General features: G+C 38.1%; 1 long non-coding RNA gene across 1 annotated transcript; it reads right to left on the minus strand.

Moving 5' to 3' along the window:
* Window positions 1-84: 84 nt before the first annotated feature.
* Window positions 85-26,952, minus strand: LOC120537377. Its single transcript, XR_005635310.1, has 3 exons — window positions 26,435-26,952; window positions 1,226-1,635; window positions 85-898 (listed from the first exon to the last, which is right to left on the minus strand). It is a non-coding gene; the product is annotated as an uncharacterized LOC120537377 (long non-coding RNA).
* Between the last annotated feature and the right edge of the window lie 62 nt (window positions 26,953-27,014).

Here is a 27,014-nt window from a genome sequence, read left to right on the forward strand (position 1 = left end):
TTTTTTGTTAAACCGAGACTTGGCATCCATTATACTGGCAATATTAATTTTTAATGGAAGCACCACAGTTCCATCAGTAAATCAGTCAAACTTTATTTTGTTTAACACCTTTCACAGAGCACAGAATTACAAAGTACACAAGAACACAATTCAAACCAAGATGATATTTCAAATTCATGATAAGGCACAAAGAAGCAAACCCTGGGAAGACCTACAAAAGTAAACGTGAACTGAACTTTTATAATAGTAGATTGACAGCAAGAACTGAGAAACCGCATAGCAAAGTCAACATCAGTAAGACTGACATAGAAGAGTCAGTTTCAACATAAAATAACCACATGTCTAGCTGATATGAAATGCAAGAGGCAAAAGATGGGTTTTCAGACGTGCATTGAATGCTAACACCTCTGTAATTTTCAGAGACAAACCAAGAGAGTAATTTCAGCAATTTCCTGCCACACCCCGGGGATGGGCACATTAGAATATTTGCTGACCTTAAACTGGTTTGATTTTAAGTGTAATACTACTAATAATAATAATAATACATTTTATTTATATAGTGCCTTTTCCATGTTTAAGGTAAGTGTGGAAGAACAAACAATCGACTACTATTCCGTCCAGTGCTGATTCCAGTCTTGTATACAGGCATCCTGGTAATATAAAAGATAAACACTGTGGCTCTTGCCCAGCTGGGACGCCTGGAGGATGAGAAGACCGGGAGAGAGGCAATACCTCCACTGGGACACGAGAGGGCACTTGGATGATTCTGGAGCCATGGACTACACCACTGCCGCCACACCGGGAAGTGCTGCCAGAGGGGAATCCAGGTGCCCATGCAGCACTTTTGTCATACCGTGAAGTGCTGCAGGAAGATCATTAGGGAGCACCCGGAGCACATCTGGGAACAATATAAAAAGTGGTGGAGGTAGAGGACAGAGCGAAGGGAGGAGTAGAGATGGCAGAAGAAGAGAAAAAGAGAAAGAAAATAGAGAAGAAAGGACTGAGTTATTGTAATGATTGGAACACTGTGTAGGGTGCTGTGTGCTGAATTGGAAGACAAGAAATAAAAAGTGCCCGTCTGTAACCACCGGGCGGGAGACATTATGGCCTTGTGCTTCCTGTACATGCCTTTTTGGGGATCTCTTCAAAGTAGGGTGGAGGTTCACCGTCCCCACCTGTACAAACATAATAAAAGAATCCCGGTACACTCCCTTCACCCTCTTACCTGCTTCTCTGAGTGTTATCAGGCCCTCCACTGTCCCCTCCTCCATTGGACTAATCTGCTCGAAACAAGGCCCCAGGCACCCTTTCCCCTGCTGTTGTTCATCCACGAGCAGCAGGTCCACGTTCTGTTTGGACTTCCTCATGCCGTTCTCCCAGGCATTGGCACCCTTAGGCCAGAAATATGTGTCCGGAAGGACTCCCCCTGTGAGGAAGGCACACAGAACAGCGATACAATGCTCCCAGGGAAAACTCTCCCTGTGTCTGGTACCTACATCTCGGATCCCTTCTCGCTGAGGCAGAATACCTTGTCTGGTCCCTTCAGGCAAACTGATCCTTTCGCCGATGACCCACTGTCTTTGGGTTGGGCTCTGTGGACCTTCAGTGATGGGAAAGAAAAAGGCCAAGCACTACCTGTAATTTAAAAAAAGGCCAAGCACAACTGTAATTAAAATCCTGATTCTCTGTATATCCAACTCATTATAATAACTATTCATGGTGGCTCTAAAATCTGTACTAACCCCTACTCTGTCTTCTGTTTCCTTTTCCGGTGTCCTTTTGGTGGTGGCTTGCGCCATCACCATCTACTCAAAGAACCGTGATGTTCCAACAATGATGGATGGATTAAAAGCCAGAAGTCTATATAACCATCAACATCAAGTGGCTCCGTGAGAACTCTCTACAAAGAGGACTATTTCATTTATGTTAGGTAGAATGCCCAGAGGGGATTGGGCAGTCCCATGGTCTGGAACCCCTGCAGATTTTATTTTTTTCTCCAGCCATCTGGATTTTTTTGTTTTTGTTTTTTCTGCCCACCCTGGCCATCAGACCTTACTCCTTTTCTATGTTAACTAATGTCTTATTTTAATTTCTTATTTTGTCTTTTATTTTTATTTTCTTCATTATGTAAAGCACTTTGAGCTACTTTTTGTATGAAAATGTGATATATAAATAAATGTTGTTGTTGTTGGGCCTAGCAGTGATGAAAACAGGGTGGCCTTATTTCCTGGAGCTCCACCTACAAAGTATACAGAATGGAGAAACATTTAAAGTTACAGTATAAAATTACAAACAGATCATAAATAATATAAAGATATGAAAATGAATAATTAAAAAGCAACAATAAAACAAATATGTTAATTTAGATATTAATATCGCGAAAAGCAAGAAAGGTAGGGAAAACCGTTCCTGGTGCTACCTTTTGTGGATCAAGATTTGTCCTCACTCCAGGCAGCCTAGCCCCTGCAGCCCAGAATGGGACACAGGCTTTTACAATTACAAATATCAAAATGAGGAGAGGAAAAATGTTAAAATCTTCTGATCAAATAACAAAACAAAGTTCCTTTAATATTTGATTATTTATTGTAAAGATAAAAAGTTCAAGTTTCAGAGCAACCTGAAGCTTTTCTTTCTATATAGCTTGGGTGATCAACCCTAAAACAATTAGCTGCATCATCAGGTGGCCATGCATCCTTGAACTCCACAAGAGGAGCTTAGATAAACAAAGAAAACTAAGGCATTGAAACTTACCATAATCCATCCATCCATCCATCCATCCAGCTATATTCGAACTACAGGGTCATGGGGGGTCTGCTGGAGCCAATCCCAGCCAACACATTGCGCAAGGTAGGAAACAAACCCTGGGCAGGGAGCCAACCCACCGCAGGGCACACACACACACTAGGGGCAATTTAGAATCGTCAATGTACCTAACCTGCATGTCTTTGGACTGTGGGAGGAAACCAGAGCACCCGGAGGAAACCCACACAGACACGGGGAGAACATGCAAACTCCACGCAGGGAGGACCCGGGAAGCAAACCCACGGGTCTCCTTACTGCGAGGCAGCAGCGCTACCCACTGCGCCACCGTGCCGCCTAACTTACCGTAATGCAAAATTAAAAAAATGAATTAATAATCCAAATCATATTAAGAAAATAAACATACAGAACAAAATTCAAAACAAATAATAACAATATAGTCCTGAGCGGAGTGCATTAGAGTAATCTAGTTGACTGAAAACAAAAGCGCAAACTAATTTTTCAGCATCTTGCAATGTTATAAGAGGTCTAACTCTTGTTATACTTCTTAAGTGAAAAAATGCTGTCCTAGTAATCTGATTAATATGTGATTTAAAATTCAGGTAAGAGTCAATAGTTACCCCTAAATTCTTTACCTCTGTCTTGACTTTTAATCCTAATGCATCAAGTTTATTTCTAATAACCTCAGTATATCCATTATTGCCACTAAATCACTAAAATTTCTGTTTTTCCTTTATTTAGTTTGAGAAAATTACTACTCATCCATTCAGAAACACAAGTAAGACATTGTATCAGTGAATCAAGAGAGTCAGGGTCATCAGGTGCTATTGATAAATACAGTTGTGTGTCATCAGCATAGCTGTGGTAGCTCATGTTATGCCCCGAGATAGTCTGACCTAACGGAAGTATGTAAATCGAAAAGAGCAGCGGACATAGGATAGAGCCTTGTGGAACACCATATAGAATATCATGTGTCTTTGAAGTATAATTACCACAACTAACAAAGAATTTTCTACCTGACAGGTAGGACTCAAACCAATTTAAGACACTACCAGAGAGGCCCACCCATTGACTTCTAAGAATATTGTGATCAATGGTATCAAAAGCGGCACTCAGATCTAAGAGGATGAGAACAAATAAATGGCCTCTGTCTGCATTTACCCGCAAGTCATTTACTACTTGAATGAATGCAGTTTCTGTACTGTGATTTGTTCTGAATCCCGACTGAAACTTATCAAGAATAGCATGTTTATTGAGGTGATCATTAAGCTGCATAATGACTGCCTTCCCTATAATTTTACTTAAGAAAGGCAGGTTAGAAATAGGTCTAAAATTTTCAAAAGCAGAGGAGTCAAGATTATGTTTCTAGAGCAGGGGTTTTAACTACAGCAATCCTAAGACAGTTTGGGAAGAATACTATCAATTTGCATACCCAATACTTCTTTGAAAAAACTTGTTGGTTTTGGGTCAAGGACACAGGTGGAGGGTCTCAGTTGAGAAACTATTTTAAATAAATCAGGTAAATCTATCCTGGTGAAAGAATTTAATTTGTTTAAAATGGAGTACCAGGGTTTAAGAGGTTCAGTATTGGGGAGATGTACTATATTATTTCTAATATCATTCATTTTTTGATTATAAAATACAGCAAAGGCCTCACAAGTTTCACTGGAAGCTTTTGGAGGCATTCCATTGAGTGATCTGGGTTTAGCAGATGATCAATTGTAGAGAACAAGACTCTGGGATTACTAGCATTGTTACTTATAATTCTAGAGAAATAACACTGCCTCTCAAGACAGACTATGTTGTTGTATTCTGTTATTTTATCCTCAATATTTCATAGTGAACAATCAGTTTAGTTTTTCTCCAGTTAAGCTCAGCTCTCCGGCATGTTCTCTTTAGATCTGACACTCTTTGGGTCTTCCATGGTATAACAGTGCTAGAAGATTTTTTTAACTATCTTTTCAGGTGCGACTATGTCAGCAGCAGCTCTCACCTTAATATTAAAAAAATGTATTCTAGATAGAAAGATTGCACCGATATCCTTTGCATTTGTGGCAAAGTTAATATCAATGGGAAAATGCGTGCACTAAACATATCTTCATATGTAAACATAGGGATTAAAGCCAAACATCGCAGAGAAACTCCAGGACTAAACTAGGGAACCCCAGGTATCCAATATCAAACCTGGCAAAGAGCAGTTCAAATTCAATACAACAGCTAATGCAGTTTTTATATTTTCTGGTATCTTTAATGAATTCTTTTTACTGATGCATCTGAACTCTTCAACAAGAGCTGAAAAGATGGCATAGAAAAAAAAACCTCTCATAGAGTCTGTACGACACTATCAACAGTAGTTAACACTGTGCTTAAAGAAATGAATTGCAGCCAGGAGACTGGGATTACTTCTGCAGACGCAAAAGTGGAAGCCAACAGTTATCTCCAAATTGAAACAAACTGCTTTCATTTTCTCTGATTTCATCTGCTGAATTCCAGATTTCATTTAAAGAGAGAGAGTGCTAAGGCAGGAGGGTGACACAAAGTGATGACAAACAGGAAGGCCTAGATACACAATAACATTTAAATCTCTATAATCGGCCTACTTAGAGGCTCCAGACTGCCAACATTTAGCACCGCCGCGGGCAAGCCTCTGCATGTGATGAAGGTTTTTATTGATCTCCTTGCAAAAACACTGTCCAAAAAGATATGAAGCCAGAAAAAACTGTCCATGAATGTGCAGGTTTGCCTAGTTTCACTTGTCACTTTCAGACCCCTATGACAATTTGTGAGCTTCTCTCCTATGATTTGCCATATTAATTAGGTTTTCTCATTTTCTAAAGCATCTTTAGAGCTTTAGGGCACTAGTCAGCATGAATGCTATTGTATGTTGCTGCATCTATACTTTGGTTACATATTTTTCATCCTTCATTTGCTTCTGTTCTGCTTGGCTCATGTTCACTAACACCTGCCAATTCTGTACAAACATTGGGGTGGTGATCAGTTACCATATTGCTTGTGTCACTAAGCTGCTGCAGATGATTCAAATGAAGTGGCACATCTGGTGTTCAACCACCAAAAGCGGGCACATATTAAGTTTAAATTCTTGATGGGTCTCAATTGGTCAGCACCAATATATATGAAGACTAGGATTAATAACTTGCTTGTATTGTTCCGAACTTTTCATTTGTGGAGATCAATTTTATAACTTTGTTTTTTAACACTTATATTCCAAACTGTTCCTTTCTTGTAAGTTGAACTGGGGAAAAAAGTGTCTGTTAAGGAAATATACAGTATGTAAATTTAAATGTAGTGGGTCATCTTTGGGACTTTCAAACCATTTCCAAGAACTGCCCTGTTGCTGGTTTAAAAACTGCTTCTCCGTCTGTATGTCAGTAGTTTACGGAGTCGAAATTTTTGGAAGGAATGTTAGGATAAATCCTTACTGGAGGGAGAAAAAGAAGCCACAGCTCTGAGAAAGAAACAGAGTGCTGGGTGAAGTGCTTAAGTTGTAGACAAGTAGGAGCTTTTGTAGACAGATAGGGGCCAAAATCCATTTATATGGACAATAGTGAGACTTTGGATAAACCTGTTAGCAGCAATAAATCAATACATATGAAAAATATTAAATATCATAGATTTGAAGAAATAAAGTAATTAATCAATGGCATCAGCACAGTATAGTGAAGATAGTTAACGAACACCAGTTACAAACTGAAGCCTCGTAATAAGCAGAGAATAGAAAGATGATGCTGGTAATAGGGGACACAACATAAAAAAAAAAACAGAACATAAACTCTATTAGCATTCTCTGCCATATGTGACCAGAAACAATGGCTCTCCTTTATTTCTTCTCTTTCTCTTCTGTTTATATGCCTTAGAAATCTGTTCTGTTTTTTAATCTTGCCTACTGGGAAAGTTACTGCATGACAGAAAATTAAAATCATAACCCTCAACTGTCTTCCACTAAGAAGGCTTCCTATTTATACCCAACTTATGATTTTTATGAATTTAGATGAAAAACTACTCATTATCAGAGCTCCTAATCAGCAATGTTTCAGCCGGGAACAGGTTGCTCCCAGCACAGATGTTTGCCAAACTAAAAACAGGGATTGCTTTCAGATGGCAGCATGGAGAACAGTGATGGAGGATAAGCTCAGAAAGCTACAAAGGGATGACAAAGCAGCACAGGTAATCTCAGTCTTAGATTGTATGAATGCAGCAGCATCACTTTCGAATTAAACCATAACAAGTGAGAAAAGTCAGAAATTGCCTTCTAATTCATAAATAGAGACGATGATTGCCTCAAAAACATGTATAACCACTTGAAAAGAGCCAGCTTAGCCTGACCTTTTATTGTGCTTCTTTTTTGGTGTTCAATGGTATTTCTAGAGTATTGCTATAAAAATAGTTGTGGATGATAAAATATAAAAAATAAGTTATTGACATAAGTTAAATTAAAGCTTTATATGTTATCACTATCCCGTATCATCAAAATATTCTAACTGAACAAATACCAGCAGTTCTAAATGATGGAAAAGACAGCTGCCTGCAAACACTCCTAGTCTAATACAGATAACAGGATTTTATTCAATCAATCATCTTGTGTTAATGTTATGTTAAGTCTTCATTTTCCATACAGTTCCACCAATCTGTAAAGTTTCTGGTGTTTCACTTCAGAGAACTATTTCAGTTGCATTAAATACAAGGCAGGAACCAATCTTAGCTGAGAAACCAGTCCATTGCAAATTACTGCCGGAGCCAATCCCAGCCAACACAGGGTGCAAGGCAGGAAACAAACCCTGGGCAGGGCGCCAGTCCACCGCAGTGGCCATGTCCAAAATAACTTAAACTGTTTAATTTTCAACTTAAAGTAACCTCTTTATCTTTGTCTGTGGTAGGGAAGTATAACACCTAGAGAAAGCCCTTTTAGAAAAAACTGCAAACTCTTCACAGAGGGTGACAGGACTGGGAATTGAACTCTGGTCCAGTGGATATAAGGTGGCTTTGCTGAACACTATGCCATTTATCTATATGGATTCCATTCTTTCTACCATTTTTGAAGTTCCTTAGTCTAGTTCATGGACATGGTTCCATTGGCCTGTTCAAGCAGCATCAGGTGCAAGGGAGGAACCAATCCTGGACAGGACGCAAGTCCAATGCAGACCCCCCTCCCCTCGAAGTTTGACACTGAGATAAGCTACTACTCTGTTTCACACTCCTTTTTGGAATATGTTTGTGCTCATAGTTCGAATCCCGTAAATGTCAGAAATGACTCTACTCTGTTGGGCCCTTAACCTTCAATTACTTCGTCCTGGGTATGACGTGTATCTGCATCCAGCCTTGCAAGCAGGTCCTTTAATTTGCAGAGAAAACTTGGGGGTGGGTGGCAGGATCGGCACTCCAGCCGTTTTTTTTTTAAAAAAAACTCTTCACACTGTTCCAGTGTCGTGCTGAGGTATCACCTGCTGCACTCCAGTCCCAATCTAGTTGGTTCATTGCATGGTGGGTGCAGCAACGTGCTATCAGCGCATGCCCCCAACCTCTCCCTCTCTCTCTATGTAAATTTTACATGCTTATGTACTTTCCAATTACAAGTTTGCATTTGTAAATTTATGCAGATTCAATGAGCATATCAGTACTACTCAAGGAGCCTCATTTATAAAACTCTACCTGGATTCAAGCATGAAAATATGTGCATGCCAAAAAAACACAAAAATGTATACTCCAAAAACGTCAGATTTATAAAACCTGGTGTACACACATTTCTACACAATTTAACCTTTTTACAAGTAAATTTTAAGCAGCATATTAATGTACGTACGTGAATGCACCTTATATGCCGCCATTAAACATTCATATGTGAATGTTGCATATATATAATCAATCACATATATATGCAATCATGATTCAGTAGGACTTCATTGGCTAGTATTGCAGCTCCCCATTGACATATTGAGAGCTCGTCACCTGCATTCAAGAGTATGTGACGGCATTCCTCAACTGAGTGCACAAAATCATGCACACTGTTATAGTGCCTCTCCTCTGCATTCTGGGGGTCAGAGAAAAGAGTCAGGGGCCAGCGTCTGAACGGATAGCCTCTATTACCTGGCACATGTAATGTCGTGATTGCTGTTACAAATCATATTATAGGCAATATGAAAAATGGAGGATTCAGCCAGCGACCTTACCAATAAGCCATCCACCAGTTACAGAACCATCGCATCTGTCAAAGCTTCTTTGCTTCAAAATAAATGTATCACAGGTAGACAGAGGCCACTGAGCCCATGACATTTGCCATTCTCATCTTGACATCACAGATGATTTGGTCTCTAATAAAATGTCACTGCTCACACTTTGGAAAAGCAGCTTCATTCTCACTGGGTGCCCTTTGTGCAATATGAATGTAGTAAATTCCTATGATTATGCTAGGAAAACTGGACACTGCTGCAAATTGTCTTTTTATGTTTGCAAAAACATGTTATATTTTTTGTCAGCTTGCAGCACAGTGGGCATTATGGAGTGAAGCTTGGCTGAGACATTCATGACCTATTGACCACTTCCTGAGAAGTGACAACAGGTAGACAATTTAATGTGGCAATTAATCATCAAAGTTCTTCAGTGCAAATATACAGCAGTGGCCCTCTTAAAAGGAAACTAAAATACAGTCCGTACATCACATTCTGCACTTGTCATCTCAACGTGCATTATAATAATGGGTTGAATTGGTTAAACAAATTGCATGCATGCATGTAATTTACAGTGTGTCAATTGTATAAATGGAAATGTGCTTTATAAGGTGAAATCTACTAAATAACAGTTTACACTTCACAAGAAATGCTGCTTGCACTCATTATTAAAAACACTATATGAAGAGACAGACTAGTCATATAGCCGGTTGTGACTGTACTCTTTGATTCCAATCCACATAGGTTCTGTAGGTGACTTGCTTCTATTGTTTTATAGTATGGTGACACAGCAGTAAGCTGCCTCATGGATCCAGCTCCCTGGCCTTGAATCGCATATGGGATTGTTGTCCACATTAAAATTTACATGTTGTCGATATGCTCGTATGGGGTTTCTTTTATGTACTTTGATTTTTCCATCCATTTCCTCAAAGTCCTGTTGGTTAGATTAGGTGGCAGTTCTGGTATTGTGTTTCAGTTAGCCTTTTGAAGACTGGTACTCTGTCCAAGGTCTGTTCCTTTCTTGTGCACTGGGCAGACAGGTTAGGCTACAACCTGTAACCTACAACATGTCAGAATTGCTTTATGCAGGTTTGAGAATCTTCTTATATGATACACTACTGTGGCTGTTCGTTTGTCTGTCAAGGATTTTAAATCACCTGTAGCTCGCAAACCTTTTCACCTATTGACATGAAATTTGATACACATATACTACGTGACATCTACTATCCGCTTTCGGGGTGACTATTTTTATTACTCTTTATATTTTTATTTTATTTTATTGTTAGAATCAACTTTCAGCAGCAGGGCGGCTGTGCATGCATGTGTACGGCCAAATCATTCTTGACGCAGATTGAACACTTAAGTGCCACCTTAAGTGAAAAATTAAGAAAAATGTACTAAGTAATTGCAACACAAAAACTGACTTAATCAGGTTTAATGCTAAAAGATGCAAACGGAAGAAGGGAAGAAGCAGGGCGCTAGGGTGAAGAAAACGAGCTGCTCACAAAGCAGCAAGCGCATCAATCTCTGAGCAAATGAATGCTAAACGTACAGAGAAAGAGGATGAAAACTATAAGTCAAGCGTATTCACTGTACGTTATCGTACACTATGTTAAATTAGCTACTAAGGTAGGTACTAGCGGAGGAGATAATTGTGTTTCATTTACACATGTACTGTATGTTATTCTTCAGTCTGTTTTCTGAATCTGTTATTTCATTAAAACTTTAGTTCCATCCTAGAGGCCTGCAGTGGCTACAACTTATTGTTCCTACTCGGTTTTTTAATTAGGAACTAGTTACTGATACTGAACTAATTATAGCTCAAGCTACATTTTTGCACTGCATTTTATAAAAACTGCTTGTTAAAATTCCCTTCCCTTTATTATTTAACAGCTACTGTATCTGTTGTGGTGCACTGGTTTTGGTAGTAAAAATGAAGCTAGCTATTTCATACTACAGTTCACCTAGGTATCAAAATCCAATATAGGAACAAATTCAATTCAACTCTATTATGTCATCAATCAGCCTTTACTTTATATATTATCTTTCCTAGTAACTTATGTTTGGATTATTTTTTTATCTTATAGTTGTTTATTGTTCATCTCCTGTTATTTTGTCTTTATTTAATAAAAACTTGATCACAAAAAAGAAATCATACAAGACCATAAAACAATGGAAGTCAATTGAATTTCTTCTTCCTTCGTCTGCTCCCATTACGGGTTGCCACATTGGATCATCTTGTTGTATATCTTTCTGCATCACGCTTTCTGCATTACACCCATCACCTGCATGTGCGCTCTTCACACATCCATAAGCCGCCTTTTAGAGCTGCCAGGCAAGAGGAAAAGAGGAAGGCCTCTCTTTAAGACCCTTTTCCCAATATATCCAACATCTCTCCTCTGCACACGTCCAAATCAGTGCAATCTCGCCTCTCTGACTTCGTCTTCCAACCGTCCACCCTGAGTTGACCCTCTTATGTACTCGTTTCTAATCCTGTCCAACCTTGTCACATCCAATGCAAATCTTAGAGCTGGAGGTGGCAGAGTTGGAGATGTTGCCTCCTGTTTTTTGGTCAGCGCCATCGTCTCCAACCCATATAACATAGCTGGTCTCACTACCATCCTGTAGACCTTTACTTTCACTCTTGCTGATACTGTCTGTCACAAATTACTCCTGACACTCTTCTCCACCCATTCCAGGTGCCTGCACTCTGTACTGTTGATCCCAAGTATTTAAACTAATCCACCTTCACCAACTTTACTCACTGCATCCTTACCATTCCATTAACCTAACTCTCATTTACACACATGTATTCTCTTTCAAAATATTAGTCTTCCTTGAATGTGCTATCTGGTTATTCAGATGATGATGACTAAGGCCCCCCTCTGTTGTGAACATGATCATTTCTTTAATTTCTTCCACACAAAACTTCTAAAGAACCCTTGGGTTCTATACTATTAAAGAGAAGACTTGTATTCTTTTGGAGCCCACCCAGGCAGCACTGGGTGCTGGGCAGTTCATTGCATGCCCCACATATATACATATCTGCTCTTGCTGATAAGTTGCCAAACAGTGCCTATAAAAAGTGTTCACCCCCTTGGATGTTTTCACATTTTATTGTTATACAACACTGAACCACACTAAATTTATTTTGGCTGTTGTATAATTGATCAACTAAAAAAGACTCCTTAATGCAAAGTGGCCTAAATTAATTACAAATATAAAGTACAGAATAATTGATTGCTAAAGTATTCACCCCCTTTGTAATAAGCTACATCTGAATTACTACTATTGTGGCCAATTGTCTTTAGATGTCACAAAATTAGTTCTATGGAGAACCCCTGTCTGTAGTCAAGGGGTTTTAATTGATTGTTGTGAACATTATCTGGAAGGACACTTGTGATGAGTCAATATGGTTGGCCTTAACTACATCATGATAACAAAAGAACACTCCATGAAAAGTTGATTGATAAGGACACATGGAGTGGACACAAGAAAATATCCAAGTCACTGAATATCCCATACAAGTCCATTTAAATTAATTATTAACAAATGGAAATGGTGTGGGATAGCTATAAATATGCTTATAGGAGTCCATCCACAAAACCTGAGTGAGCATGCAAGAAGAAGACTAGTGAGAGAGTCCACCAAGTGAGGAATTACAGGCTACAGTGAATGAGATTGGTGAGACTGTGCAGACCACTGTTGCCCGAGTGCTTCCACAGTAGTAGCTTTATGGGACAAAATGCCACTGCTTTAAAATAAATCACACACAGCGTCTCTGCTAGAGTTTGCCATAAGGCACATGGTAGACTCTGAAGTCAGATGGAAGAGGATTCTATTGTCTGATGAGACCAAAACTGAACTTTTTAGCCATTATTCTAAATGCCATGTTTCATGTAAAACAAAACACTGCACATTACCAAAAACACACCATCTCCACCATGAATGGTGGTGGCAGCATCATGCTACTGGAGGATAGTTTTCTGCAGCAGGCCCTGGAAAGGTTGAAAGGATAGGAGGTAAAATGAATGCATTGAAGAATACTGGGGATGGCAGTGTCCAGATATGCAAATCTGATAGAGGGAGATGCGAGAACACTGACCCAAGGCTGCCAAAGTTGCATCTGCTAAATACTGACTTGAAGTTGCTGAACACTTCTGTGAGCAATTATTTTATATTTTGTTTTTTGATTAATTTAGACCACTTTGCAGAGATATGCATTCACTTTGACATTAGAGTCCTTTTTTTCTGTTGACACATCATTTGAATGCTGTATAACAATAAATTGTGAAAACTTTCAAGGGGTGAATACTTTTTATAGGCAATGCAAAATAAGCTAATTAACCAAGCACACATGTCTTTGGGATGAGAGAGTTGACCTGGAGTACCATGAAAACCTTTAATAGAAATGCATTTGTTCGCATTTTCTGAAAAATTATTAAATAAACTGGATGTTTCAGCGTATTCAAAATAAAGGCCAGAAATTCACACATTACATAATAATGTGAACAAATTAAAACAGGAAAAACTAATTAACTTTTCTTTAAAATAAAAAAAATAAAAAAAACTGGCACAAGTATAAACATTTCCTACAGCACAGTGTTAAGAAAATATGTCTGGTTCAAAAACAAATGATTTCAATAATTATGGCAGCAGCAATTAGTGAGTTTTGTTTAGCATTGTTTCTTTCTCTCTAGTTCCAATTGCATATGTCAATGCACCTGTAAACTTTAGGAAACAATTAACATTTCTGCCTGGTAGCTTTAATATTTTTTCATTATATTTTTGCAAACAAGCACTTTGCAAATGAGTGTGGTGCAAAACAAACAACACTTTGATTATATTCATTTGAAGCAATGCATAAATGTCTGCATTAAATGTGCTGACTTCATTTTTGTGCATGAAAACAAGGGTTTATTGAGCTGACATCAAGTTATGTTTTACATACTTGTGACGATATTGTCAGCCTCAGGGTTTCAAAGAGTCAGCGCTCGCTTGCCTTGGGGGTTTTATTCACTGCTGGATCTTATTAATTCAGTTTTGGAAAGTTGATGACAACCAGGGAAATGATGGGGAATAAAGATGAACTGCACATGCTCTTTGCATTTATTATAACTTTCCAATAGTCTGAGAACTAAGATGATGGTTCCATAGTTGAAACTTTGCTTATTGAGGGGCTTTGCCCTTGTGGATAATGTGTTAAGAATGAAAGGATGCTACATCAATTGATGGAAATAAAAATTATGAACCTACAGAGGGCTGAATTTAGACACCCTGAAACTCTAAGTGAAAAAATGATTGGGCAGGCTAGTCCGTTTTGCCAAAATTTCATTGCAGCAACTCAAAATCGTACTCAGTAGTTTGCATGGCCTCCACGTGCTTGTATGCATTCCTGACAATGTCGGGGCTTGCTCCTAATGAGACGACAGATAGTGTCCTGGGGGATCTCCTCCCAGATCTGGACCAGGGTATTATTGAGCTCCTGGACAGTCTGAGGTGCAACCTGGTGGCATCGGATGGACCGAAACATAATGCCCCAGAGGTGTTCTATTGGATTTAGGTCAGGCAAGCGTGGGGGGCCAGTCAATGGTATCAACTCCTTCATCCTCCAGGAACTGCCTGCATACTCTTGCTGCATGAGGCCGGGCACTGTCGTGCACCAAGAGAAACCCAGGACCCACTGCACCAGCATAGGGTCTGATAATGGATCCAAGGATTTCATCCTGATCCATAATGGCAATCAAGGTGCCATTGTCTAGCAAACTTTGTGAAAATTAATATTTGTGTCATTCTCAAACTTTTGGCCATGGCTTTAAGTATTAATTTGTCTGTTTTAGATTTTAGTATTCTTTTCAATTCTCTTGCCTGTAAAGGTTATCCTACCCTTCTCAAATGACTTAAAATACCAGTGAGGAAAAGGTGGCATAGTGGTGTATTACATAGCACTGCTGCTTCAGGGATTCAGAATCCTGGCTTTAAATCTCACACCTGACTGCTGTCTGTACGGATTTTGCATGTGTTTGTGTGTTTTCTTCTCATGTCCTTATGATATCTACAATTCTGTACTAGTCTTCCAGCTGACCAATGCCCTGTCCAGGGTTGGTTCCTGCTGTTGCTAAGATAGGCTTCAGCAACCCCATGTTCCGCAGATAATGAGAGATCCAAAATGAGCAGGTGAAGCTTACAAAAGTACTTGACATGGTAAAAGAACTGAAATTTCCTAAAAGAAGTTTCTCATTGTCTCTTGTGTACATGCAGAAGACAATGGCAAAACCACCAGCCATGGGGCTGAGGAACACTGTGCTCTTAGGACAAACTATGTTTTTTTGAGAGTTCTGTAAAAACCGTTCATACAATTCATACAGAAGATGCCCAGAGAAGAAAGCTAAAAGAGTGTGTATTTGTTGTTCTTTGTGCCTGTCTCCAGTCTTTGCCAAGCCTCTTGATTTTCATTTCTCAGCTACCACTTGAGACCCATTTCATTGTAACAATTCTAATATTTTAGAAAGTGACTGTGCACTTAGTTTTTAAAGTCATTTTACTAGTTGTAGTTAAGTTTTGCTTTTGAACCCTCAACCATTCATCTCACACATTTTTTTATTACTACTTGTTGCATGATAAGTGTTTTAATGTTTTTTACCCCACCTGCTCTTTGTACCATTCTATTGTCTGTCTGGACTACTGAATTTTGTTTGTGTGTCTAAGTTCCCAGCACATCCTGGTGCCAGTGTGTCTAGTTCAAATGCGCATTTAAATCAATCATGCTGTCGGCCCTGCACTGCTCATGTCATTTTCAATAAGTTCACTTCTATCTCCTTGATCGACTAGTTAACAGGTGTAAGCTCATGGAGAAGCTGGCAGAAGATTCCAGCTCCTATGGTCTACATAATGTGACAGTTCTATTCTAACAGGCTTCAGACACACCAAACAAGACTTCAGTCAATTCAATAAAATCTTGTAAAACACTATCCTTATTCAGTACTATAAATTCATTAATTTACATTAATTTCTTCATTCTACATATATGCTATCTAACAATATTGGGCACAAGGCAGGAACCAAACCTGGATGAGATACCACTTTAACACAGCTTCTTGTCATTTGTACTTACACTGAACCAACAACCTAAAAAACAACTATGGGATGTGCAATTAAAGTCAGAGTACCGAGAAAAACATCCATAAAGACATATAAGGAACATGAAAACTTACTCATAATTTAAACTCTGTCTACTGTAATGGAGAACATCAGTGCTAACTATTGTTCCATCACTCCAACTATTACAAATAGTTCATTAAAAAGAAAAAAATATATTCAAGAACACACAAAAGCACCATGGAATATGTACATTGAATATGAATTTAATGGCAACGTAATCCACTTATTTGAAATCCTGAAATGTATCAAACAGTGTAGTAAGTAGGATTCAGTCTCCGAAGACTAAATATGAAGATACTGTTGGAAGATAAAAGGAAACAGCATTGAAAGTAGAAAGGGTAAGCAAGATGAAAGTAAGAGTCTGGTGAACATACCACCTAAAGAAAAGACAGGGTGAACACCTGACATATAATGATTAGCTGGATTAGCACCTGAAATGTAACTATTAGCTAACCAACCAAGTAGGACCTGGTGGGCTTTCTCATGTGCTTTCAAGCATGGTTATGAAATGCCACTGCTTCATAACAGCCAACAAATAAGAAGTGACTTTTTGTCAAAAATCAATGATATTATGATATACTTACAGTTTGTTTTTTATGTTTTCTCACTGTGTTTTGTAAAACTTTTTCATGCTTATATTTGAAAACATGTACATTTTGACTTTCTTAATTTCCTCATTTGTGGTCTACTTAAATTTGTTGAAGTGTTTCTGTCTTTTTTTAACTCTTTCAGGGCTGATGTCGACTTTTGTCAAAAGGAGAGTTGACGATGGTAATTGACTGTAAACTGTGACAAAACCAACAGTTATGTCTTAGTTGGACTCTTATTGCTAGACGGAAAGTTAGATTCATTGCTTTAACCAAGATTCCCTGCCCTCTCATGAGTAGCAAGGAGCACACAATGGCAAAAATGGCACTGACATCTGGCGAGAGATCAAAGCAAATGCGTAAAGCAAAATACTCCGTGGACGACGTTTTGCCTATTATCTCTGAACTGGACTATGACTTGTCGGACTCAGTTTTTGATACAAGTGATCGAAAACAAATGTGAGGTTCCAGCTTCAGCTCATTGGTCCCCAGCTAGTTGTGATACTGACAATGTTCGCCAGGGAGGACTGCCACTTAACAATGATAAGAGTTAGAAACCAGATTGTAATGCACTGTGACTGTGACCACTGCTGCTGTCCCAGCTAAGTGAAGTCAGCTTGGCAGCAAGCAAGCCGCATATTCTTGGTAAACTGACAGCCACAGTATACAGCAACAGACATTTTATATTGATTTCTGAATGAAACCATTGTTTTTTGGAAAAAAAATATTCAGCCGTTAAAGCATTAAAGCCTTCTTTACTAATATGGGCATTGCTGTTTTGTGGAATGGCAATTACCATGCTACTAAGGAAATGACCTGGAAGTGATGTCATCAGCAAGACAATGTGAAGGTCATGCTGAGCTCTTACTCATCATCTGAGTTTGTGGTGAAAAACCACAAACTGTTTAGCATGTGTTTCCTTAGTGTTCACTGCAAAATTACTTTTGTTCAATGAATACTGACATTGATTTAGGGTTTTGTTTTCTGATTTGATGTCAATGTTCATTTGGCTTCCAGGTTATAAATCTTTACTTGCCTGTTGGCGCTCGTCTCTTCTTCTGGTCCTTTATATAACAATCACTGCCTTCACTATCTGTGGTAGTACAACGGAAAAATAAATGTGGAAGAGAAAGAAAAGGCATAGAAGTGTAAAAGTGGGCCATTGCAAGTTATTAACAGGGAAGTGAGCAGTAAGTGAGATGAAGGGAGAAGACGTTCTACAGTCATAAACCTGGAAATGTGTGGATGTTCATTTAACTGTGTAGATCACATTATCTGCAATCACTCTTCATTTCACTCTCACCAAATAAAAAATATCAGTGTCATTAGCCACAAAAGAAGTGAAACTGTAACTCATTCGGGATGGGATACCAGTTGATTAGGGTGAGCATACAAAAGCAGCCACTCACATAAGAGGCACTGCAGAGACACTAGTCAATGTGAGAGCAGTTGTTGGAGTGCAGGTAGAAATGGACTGCTGACAGAATCATATGGAGACAGGCAAGATGGGCAAAATCCACATGGGGGTTTCCCAAAGATGTGTATGATAATGGACACTCAAGGTTAAGCACCATATCTAGCTTTACACCCACCCTAGGATTAAGTGGCTTTATTAAACGTAAGGATTGAAGGATATGTATGTGCTTGTGTGTGTGTGTGTGTGTGTATCAACAAACTGGTGAGAACCAGTGATTATTTGAGAAGCAACTAGACCATGAGTCACCACTGAACCTAAAACATGCATTTGGTTTTAGAAAGAAATGTGTGATGTTTGTTAAGGAACGTCTGGTACTGAAAAAGATATTTGATTATACCTTTTTATACTATGACTGATATAGTCCTTAAATTGCGGATGTTTTGAACATACTTAAAGTTTATTTAGAACCAAAATTCAAATTGGAGCATAAAAAATGTGCTATAGTCTTACAAATTATCTTAGCTGCCCAAATGCTACTTTTTAAGATTTCAGCTACGTCTGGTGGTTCAGTCTGCGAGAATTTATACTAGGTTAACAAATTGCATTTTACAGAGATTTATTTAGCAAGAAAAAAATTCTTTGAGATCAGTGATCTCATTTATAGCAGTGACCTGAGAGACAGCTCTAACAAAGCACTTCAGTTTCAAACAATCAAACAAGTCATCATATAATCATCTAGGTATCATCATTCATCAAGTCACACACCATCCATTGCAGCTGCTGGCATTTCCTTCTGGGACACGGCAGGGATGGACACTGAAAAGTGAGGTGGCACCAGGAGCCAACCAAAGGGAGATCCAGGAAGCATGTTAAATTATTCAAGTTTGGTTTGGCATTTTTGAACATGGATGCTTCTCCTTATGCAATCATTTAATCCTATTGCATGCTTCAAGGAAGCTTGCAATTACAGACTCCAAAAAAAGGTTCCATTTTGTATTTTTAGCTAATGGTTTTAAAGAAAAAAGACACTGCTTTTGAGTTTCTTGAGTGGTATATATGTAGTTTTCCAAAGTATATAAAAGCAATTTAAAGTTAAAGAATTCAAGGCCTAAAGCAATTCACATTTCATGAGCAGGAGAGAAACCTTAATCCATCAGGTATAATTGAACCTTAACGTGATGTACAGTAAAGTACATGACAAATATGAACTCTGCAGTCTGTCGGTTTTTAAGCATGCACGCTGCCATGACATCTTTTCTTGATCTTTCAGCTGACTGATTCCTAAGCTGTAAACAATATTCACAGAATAAAAATAGGCTGGTGTTTTGCATTTGATGTGCAGCACTGAAGATGCTGGAATGAAAACTGAGCCATACATTGGATGCTTATAATGGCCAGATGAGGATGTATTTCTCAATAATTTATTTAGTTTCATTCTTTTGATAGTGAATCTCACACCAGTGAGTGGTGCCTCTACCCTTAATAAAAGAATAAATCCAGTCATTCTTTTCTGGAGGTACAAAGCACTGAAAAACAATGATTTTGCATATTATTCCTACCACACAGAGCTGGGAGACCTGGGCACCTGAAGAAGTACCTGCTAATCTTCCACTCCAATGCTACCACTGTTGTTATGGGCACCTAATAAGCCAGTAGAGGCCACAGGATTTGGGGAAGGATACAGTGCAGGTAGATTCAATCTTTGAACCTACTGGGCAATTCTGACTTATCCAAACTGGTGAGTGAAGCCTCAAACTCTTGAAAAAATAGAAGGATTAACTTAAACCAAAAAGTAAATCAGAAGCACGTAAAATATTCAGAAAAAATGGAGAAAATAACTGCTTTTTACAGTTCAAAAATCAACTGATTAATGTCAAAGAAACAGGCTTTGGCCTCCCCAAACAGATCAGAGAAATTCTTGTTCTTCTAGGGGTTTTACATATTAGTACAAATTCCACTAAATGGACGTGAGCACACCCGTTGTCACATCATGACATAGCAGCCATATTTTGATCCCTGGAAACATCTACCAAAAAAAAAAAAAAAATATATATATATATATATATATATATATATATATATATATATATATAAGAAACTAGCAGGTTCATTTCTGGGACAGCACTATAATGATGAACCTTGTTCTGTCCGCAGTGAGGCAATATGAAGGAACAAGGTGACGCTGCACAACCAAAGCAAGGCAGCAGACTAAACAAACTAAAGTATACAAAAAATGAGAATTAATTATTCAGGCATAATTTTTTGTAATTTTCTTTCATCTTTGGCTTAAATAAACCTCATTCATACGAGTATTTTGATCCATAGGTAATTTTACAAAGATCACATTATTTCTAGTCATTAGTTATTGCATTTCAGATACCAGCATTGATTTCTCTTTTAGTTTGGTGGTTGCACCTACATGGTGTGATGCTGGCACTGGAAAGCGATAGCTTTACTTGAATTTTAATTAATTTATTTTTTATTTCCCTATAGTCATAGATACAACTCCTTTGCCAGTTGTAGTGGTTTTCATTGCCCAGCAGTTTTGCATACCTTTTTGTCAATCATTAGATCTCATCATCAGCACCACCTTAGAGTTTTTATTTTTTTTCTCCCCTGGGTTCACCCCAAAGGTTACTTAGGACTGTGGAGAATGGTGGGGACAACCAGCTTTCCTGGGCACCCCAGAAAGTGGTCATTAAATTGGTTATGACAGACTGGGTAGACAATCTATCTGGAATCCTATTAGCCTTAGCCTCAGAATATGAGATATAAAGTTCTGTACCAATGCAAATGAGCAAAAGCAAAGTTTAATATTCAGCCCACCTCTGAAAAGTTAATTTTGGTAGAAAGGTCAACAAAAATGTGAGGTGACAGCTGACATTCAACTATTCAAAGCTTATCCATTTCCTGTAAGTCAGAATTTAATAAACACTGCCTTTGTAGTTTTCAATACAGAAAAAGACATTTTGCTTTGTTTGCTACATCACTTCCAAAAAGTTGTGACTTGTTAAGATCTTGCAAAAAAATTTGTGTAAATACCACTTTGTAAATATTTTTTCCTAGTCATGTTTGCACTCTACACATTTGTTTTGTTTAGGAATATATCTGTGAAAGATGCTGTAATTGTTTTACTGCATTATTCTTATATAATTACACTGAACAATATACGTCAAAATTGGATGAACCACTTCTACAGGATGCTAAATTGGGAGCACTGGACGTAAGACAGGAACCAGCATGAACTGGTTGCCACACACATGCACACTAGCCAATGTAGAGTTGCCTATTAATGTATATGAAGGTTTAGTTGAAAATGTGTCACTCTCAAGTCAAGCGTACATCTTGAGAATGTACAAATTGCATTATACATCACAGTTCTAACATCCGTCCATCCAGCTATGCATTTCAGAAACCTGTTTTTCCAGAGTAAGGTCACAGGAAAGCTGGAGATATTCTAGTTAGCATTGACACAAGTCAGGACTTGAAAATTAGTCTCCTTGTTGTCAAGCAGTAGTGCTACCACTGTGTCACAGTACCACCCCTGATGTTCTAACATGGGTAGCATGGCCGGGGACAGGATAGATTTCTAGTCCATAACATCTAAATGCTGCACTCCCTCGCATATCAGTACTCCTGCTGTGACTGGCTTGTGGTGCTGAAAGGACAGCGTTATGCTAAAGAAGAACCTGCTTATTTCCTGCACACTAAAAGAAGACAATGAGCTGCAGCAGCATCTGACAGAAACTTAAGGGGTGTTTTGCTGGTGAAAAAAGATCTCTGTGTCCACAGTAGTAATAACCATACACACAGACTAAATTAGCAGGTCACAAAAGCACACCGTCCTACAAATGACCAGTCCAGCCTGATTGAAGCCAACTGCTGTCACTACTGGAGAAAAATGGTCTAATCATTACTAATATCAGGGCAGTTCAAAATATTAACTTTAAGGGGGGAGTCCAAGAATACAGTGAAATGCTGGGATTGCTAACACACATTTAAAATACTGGTGTCCTAAACTTTTTGCCCTTTTATACATACAGTATATAGGTTAGGTGGGCTCCAAAAAAGGACCAGTGGAACCCAGTCATACATCAGAATTTTTAAAGATCTTAACCATTTACTTTCTCTGTTACATTTATATTTTAGGTTTCATAATTTCATTTGTAGGATTTATTATATGTGACAAACATGTACATAAGGAAGTGAACTAGAACGTTTGAAAAAATTCCTCAGAATAATGATTAAACTTTTAATTTTATTTTTAGTGTTTACTTCTGCATTTTTACCAGTTAAAAATTCTTAAAATCTTTGCAGTTTCTACTGATGAACGCTTGTATGTGAAACACATACAACTGTAAACATCAAAAGTACACACTATTTTCATTTCAACCTTCCACATTTAAAAAGCCAGCATAAAATCTGTCATTAAAATAGCCATTATTGATGTACTATGGTCCTGTGTCACCGGAAATGATTTTGTGGTTGCGTTGGATCCAATTAACAATATTGGCCCAGTTCTTCATTTGTCTGGCAAACTCGTTTCAAAATGTGCAGAAATCTAATCTAATAATATCAAATATTTGTACAAAAGAGCGGAGGGGTCCTCAGAAAATGATGGTGTGAAAACAAACAAACAAAAAAAAAAGCCATTCATACTGCCTTACTAGCCTGTTTGGCTTCTCTAACATTACTGCTCAGATGAGCCAGTCAGTTTCAGGGATGTTCAACATGTGTAGACACCAGTCCTAGTCTGATGCCATTCCATCCAGGGATGTCGATATTTATATTGCGGGACTGTGAGGGGCAGAGCTTCTGGACAGAGCTCAATTGCCCTCACTGGGTGGGTTCTCAGTGCTGCAGAAGAAGAAAGAGATAATACAGTTAGCGTAAGCCCCCTGTTGCCTGGGAGTAGTATTGCAATCTTCAACAGAGTCTGGTGAGGATCCTCATGTGCCCATGCGTAACTATAAAATATACAAAATATATTTTGATCAATTGACTATATTTTCTTATTTCTTATGTCTCCTGATATTCTTTTTAGTTCTTCCAGTAAGTAAAAGAAGTGAAAGGGTTGAAAAATTAAAAATAGGATGTTCAACTAATGGACAAAGGATAAAGGACAACCAGTACACAAGATTACTACACAGTACTATTTTTACCTTTTAATCCTATACTTTATGTTTACCAAACTGCAGAAAATTTACAAAGTGCTTGACCTTTTAATACTAGCAATAACTTACTCCAAATCGTTTCAAAACTATGGAGAATATTCTCTCTTCAGGATTTAAAAATCCTGATTTTACTGAATCAGCCCGCAATCTTTGACTCTAGCATGTCATTTAAAGCACATATTACAAAGTTGTCCAAATCATGTTTCTTCTATCTTAAAAATGTTGGGAAATTAAGGTGCTTTCTAAATAAACAGGATTCCAAGAAATTAATTCATGCATTTATTTCTAGTAGGATTGACTACTGCAATGCGGTGTTCACTGGATATTCAAACTGTTCTTTATACAGCCTCCAGTTCATCCAAAATGCTGCTACAAGAATTATTAGAAGAACAAGAAAATACCAACACATAACTCCAGTTCTTAAATCCTTACACTGGCTCCTAGTTAAGTTTAGGGCAGATTTCAAAATCATCCTTTAAACATATTAAGCATTACACGGCCAAGGTCCAGCTTACTTGTCTGAACTTATCATGACTTACAAACCAGAGCGCACATTAAGATCTCAAGATGCCAGTCTGTTTATGATTCCAAGGATTAATAAAATAACACTGGGAGGTAGAGCTTTTAGTTACAGGGCCCCTAAACTGTGGAATGGTCTTCCTGCTTCAATAAGAGATGCCCCTTCGGTCTCAGCTTTTAAATCCCTGCTGAAGACTCACTACTTCAGTTTAGTATATCCTGACTAGAGCTGCTGATTAACTGTACAGACTGCATCTCTGTTGTTAGTCATTAGCACTAAAACATAAGTAACATGATAGTTATAACTGGATACTAACCCTCACCTATTCTGTTTCTCGTCTCGGTACTCAAATGTGGCACTTGGTGCCACGGCCCACCTGCCAAGTTGTTTTGACTGCCTAAGGTAAAGTCATCCCTGATGGACGATCACACGAATCATGGGAAAAAGGGGTCCTTTCATCAGATTAGCGCTATTTCAGCTGTGGAATGGCCAAATGGGGTCTCCAGCAGCTTGATGAATGAGGTCTCCAGGACTCTAAGCAAATCCAAATCATATTTTGCGATATTATCTACTGTTAAACTCTACTTTGCACTTCTAAAAGTTATATTTTTATACTGTATTGGGTATTTGTTCTGTTCTGTGCATTGTATTGTATTGACCCCCTTCTTTTTGACACCCACTGCACACCCAACCTACCTGGAAAGGGGTCTCTCTTTGAACTGCCTTTCCCAAGGTTTCTTCCATTTTTTCCCTACAAGGGTTTTTTTGGGAGTTTTTTCTTGTCTTCTTAGAGAGTCAAGGCTAGGGGCCTGTCAAAAGGTAGGGCCTGTTAAAGCCCATTGCGGCACTTCTTGTGTTATTTTGGGATATACAAAAAATAAATTGTATTGTATTATATTAAAAATATAATTGATGCATTTGGTTTTAATTGTGATCCCCAGGACCCTCACTGTTGCTGTTTTTTCTTTATTTCTTAATCCAGTTTATTCATTAGAAGTCAGTATTTGCAATTGTGTCATTTAATTCATTATGTTATTCCTTTTCTCATTCTACTAAGTCAAAATATAAATATACAAAGATCTGTGAAATTATGTATGTTACTAATTTGCAGTTTTTAGTTTATTTTCATTCATTTATTACTTTATAATTACAATGAAAATTTAAAAAAAGAACAACTCAAATGTGAATATCAAAAAAAACAAGAAGACAGGGAATCAAATCTTTTCATCCAGGCACCGTCTACCATAGAGTGCATTGGCAGAATTAATCAATGGAATTATTTTCTTGCATTTGTTCATGCCATTCACAATCCAACTTAATATTATTTCAAAATGCAGAAGCAATTATCATTATTCAAAAAAAGAAGAAAAATGACCTTGCTACCTCAGTCTGTAAAGCTCTTTGTTGAATTCCTCTTAAACGTAGCAGATCTCGTAACTTGCTTTTAAATGCATAAGCACTGTGACCTGTAGGTTGACATTGGTTATCAATGTGATTAAGGTTATGGTTCAGTGGCCTCCTGGCTCTTTACTCTAGCCTCCTGGTAACCATGTGTCATTTACACATTCTCCTTATGTTAAAGTATGTTTTCTGATTCCCTTCCATATCATAAATACCTGTTTTAGGTTAATTAGAGACTATAAATTGTCCTATACAAGTGATTGTGGATGTGTGCACGACATTGCCTTGTGATGAGAAATGTCCCACCCAGAGCTTTTTCTTTCTTGTAGTGAATTATCTGCTTCAGAAAAAGAATACATCAGCAGATAAAATGAATATTCTGTTATTCAAATATATAAAAACAGCATTAAGTTAATCAGCTTAAAATGAAATTCAGGACAGTTCAAGAATTTTAGGTAAATTGTGCTTGTAGCTCTTAGAAAGCCAGTCTGATATATTGAGTATGGAACTAACATGGAGGCACCAATGTTAACAGTCTCACCTTTTTTTTTTTTTTTTGTGTGACCCTTTCCAAGTCACTTAACCTGCAAAAACTGTGTGTTAGGAAGTTCACAATAAAAGGGACTATATTAAATTATCAGCTTTATTGGATCTATGCAATGTTTAAATTGTTTTAAATTTCTTACTTAAACCATATCATTACTATAAAGATATTATGATGAGATAAAAGTAACATCTTCCATATTTCACATATTTAAGAGTTCATACAAAATTATTTGCACTTACTCAGGGGAAGACACACTATTTTCTTCTAATACTGTATGTTTCACCAGAAATTACTAAATTATTTGTGTATAGTAATAAAATACAAAGGATTTTTCTAAGCCTTTTTTATCTGCATGCCCCCATCAGGCTGTTGTGGGTTCCTGCTGTGCCAAATCCTCGTTGTTTTTGGGGTAGGCTCATTCTATCGATGTTTCTGTACTGGCAAAGGTTGTGATCCACTGGTGATGTTGTACTATGCTGTTTTATCAGATTACCACAATTAAAACAAACTGGTATCCTTTTTATTACGGAAAAAAATCACTGATTAATGTCTTAAAATAAACACATAGAACAAGTAATTGCCGTTGGGAATATTTGAATAGAAATTATTCCAAAGCCTTCTACCTGCAGGTGAGGGTGTTAGGGTTGACACACAATAGACGGTTAAAGAGATCGGTGTACTTAACCCTTCCGAGATCGTCTTGACTTATCTTTTGATGTGCAGTGTGCTCCCGAACTTTTGGGATAAACCTCGCCAGTTTCAGTCTTTGTTCGATTCTACAGTTCCTTTCATCACCGATGTTTCTATAGTTTTAATTCGAATGTAGCGTTTGCCTTTTGCGCCACACTCATGCCTGCATTCGCTATAGAAAGAGCGCTCTAAAATGCCGATTAACTTCCATACCCGCCTTATTCTGAGAAATTGAAACAGTCCTACGAAATATCAGCTATATACTTCTATTTAACCACTAGGCGGCGTTAGATATTTTATGGAGGAAGATGTTCTTTTCATGCCACTGTATGTAAGGTCTAATGCTCATTCTAAAAGTAAAAAATAAAACACGCTTTGGCCATGAGAGCGCTTGGCATCGCTCTTCTCTGAAGTGCAGTCAAAAGGCAAGGTGATCTGAAATCGCTTGTGAAGCACACGTCTTCTGTTTGACAGACTCGTGGTGCTGAAGAACAGCGACCTTTTCCCCCTCCTTCCTTCTTCTTCAGCTTCTGCTTACTGGATGTGCCTCGTGGACGCGAGCAATATAGCGATGT

The sequence above is a fragment of the Polypterus senegalus genome, chromosome 10 (genome assembly GCF_016835505.1).
Source record: "Polypterus senegalus isolate Bchr_013 chromosome 10, ASM1683550v1, whole genome shotgun sequence".
Classification (NCBI taxonomy): Eukaryota; Metazoa; Chordata; class Cladistia; order Polypteriformes; family Polypteridae; genus Polypterus; species Polypterus senegalus.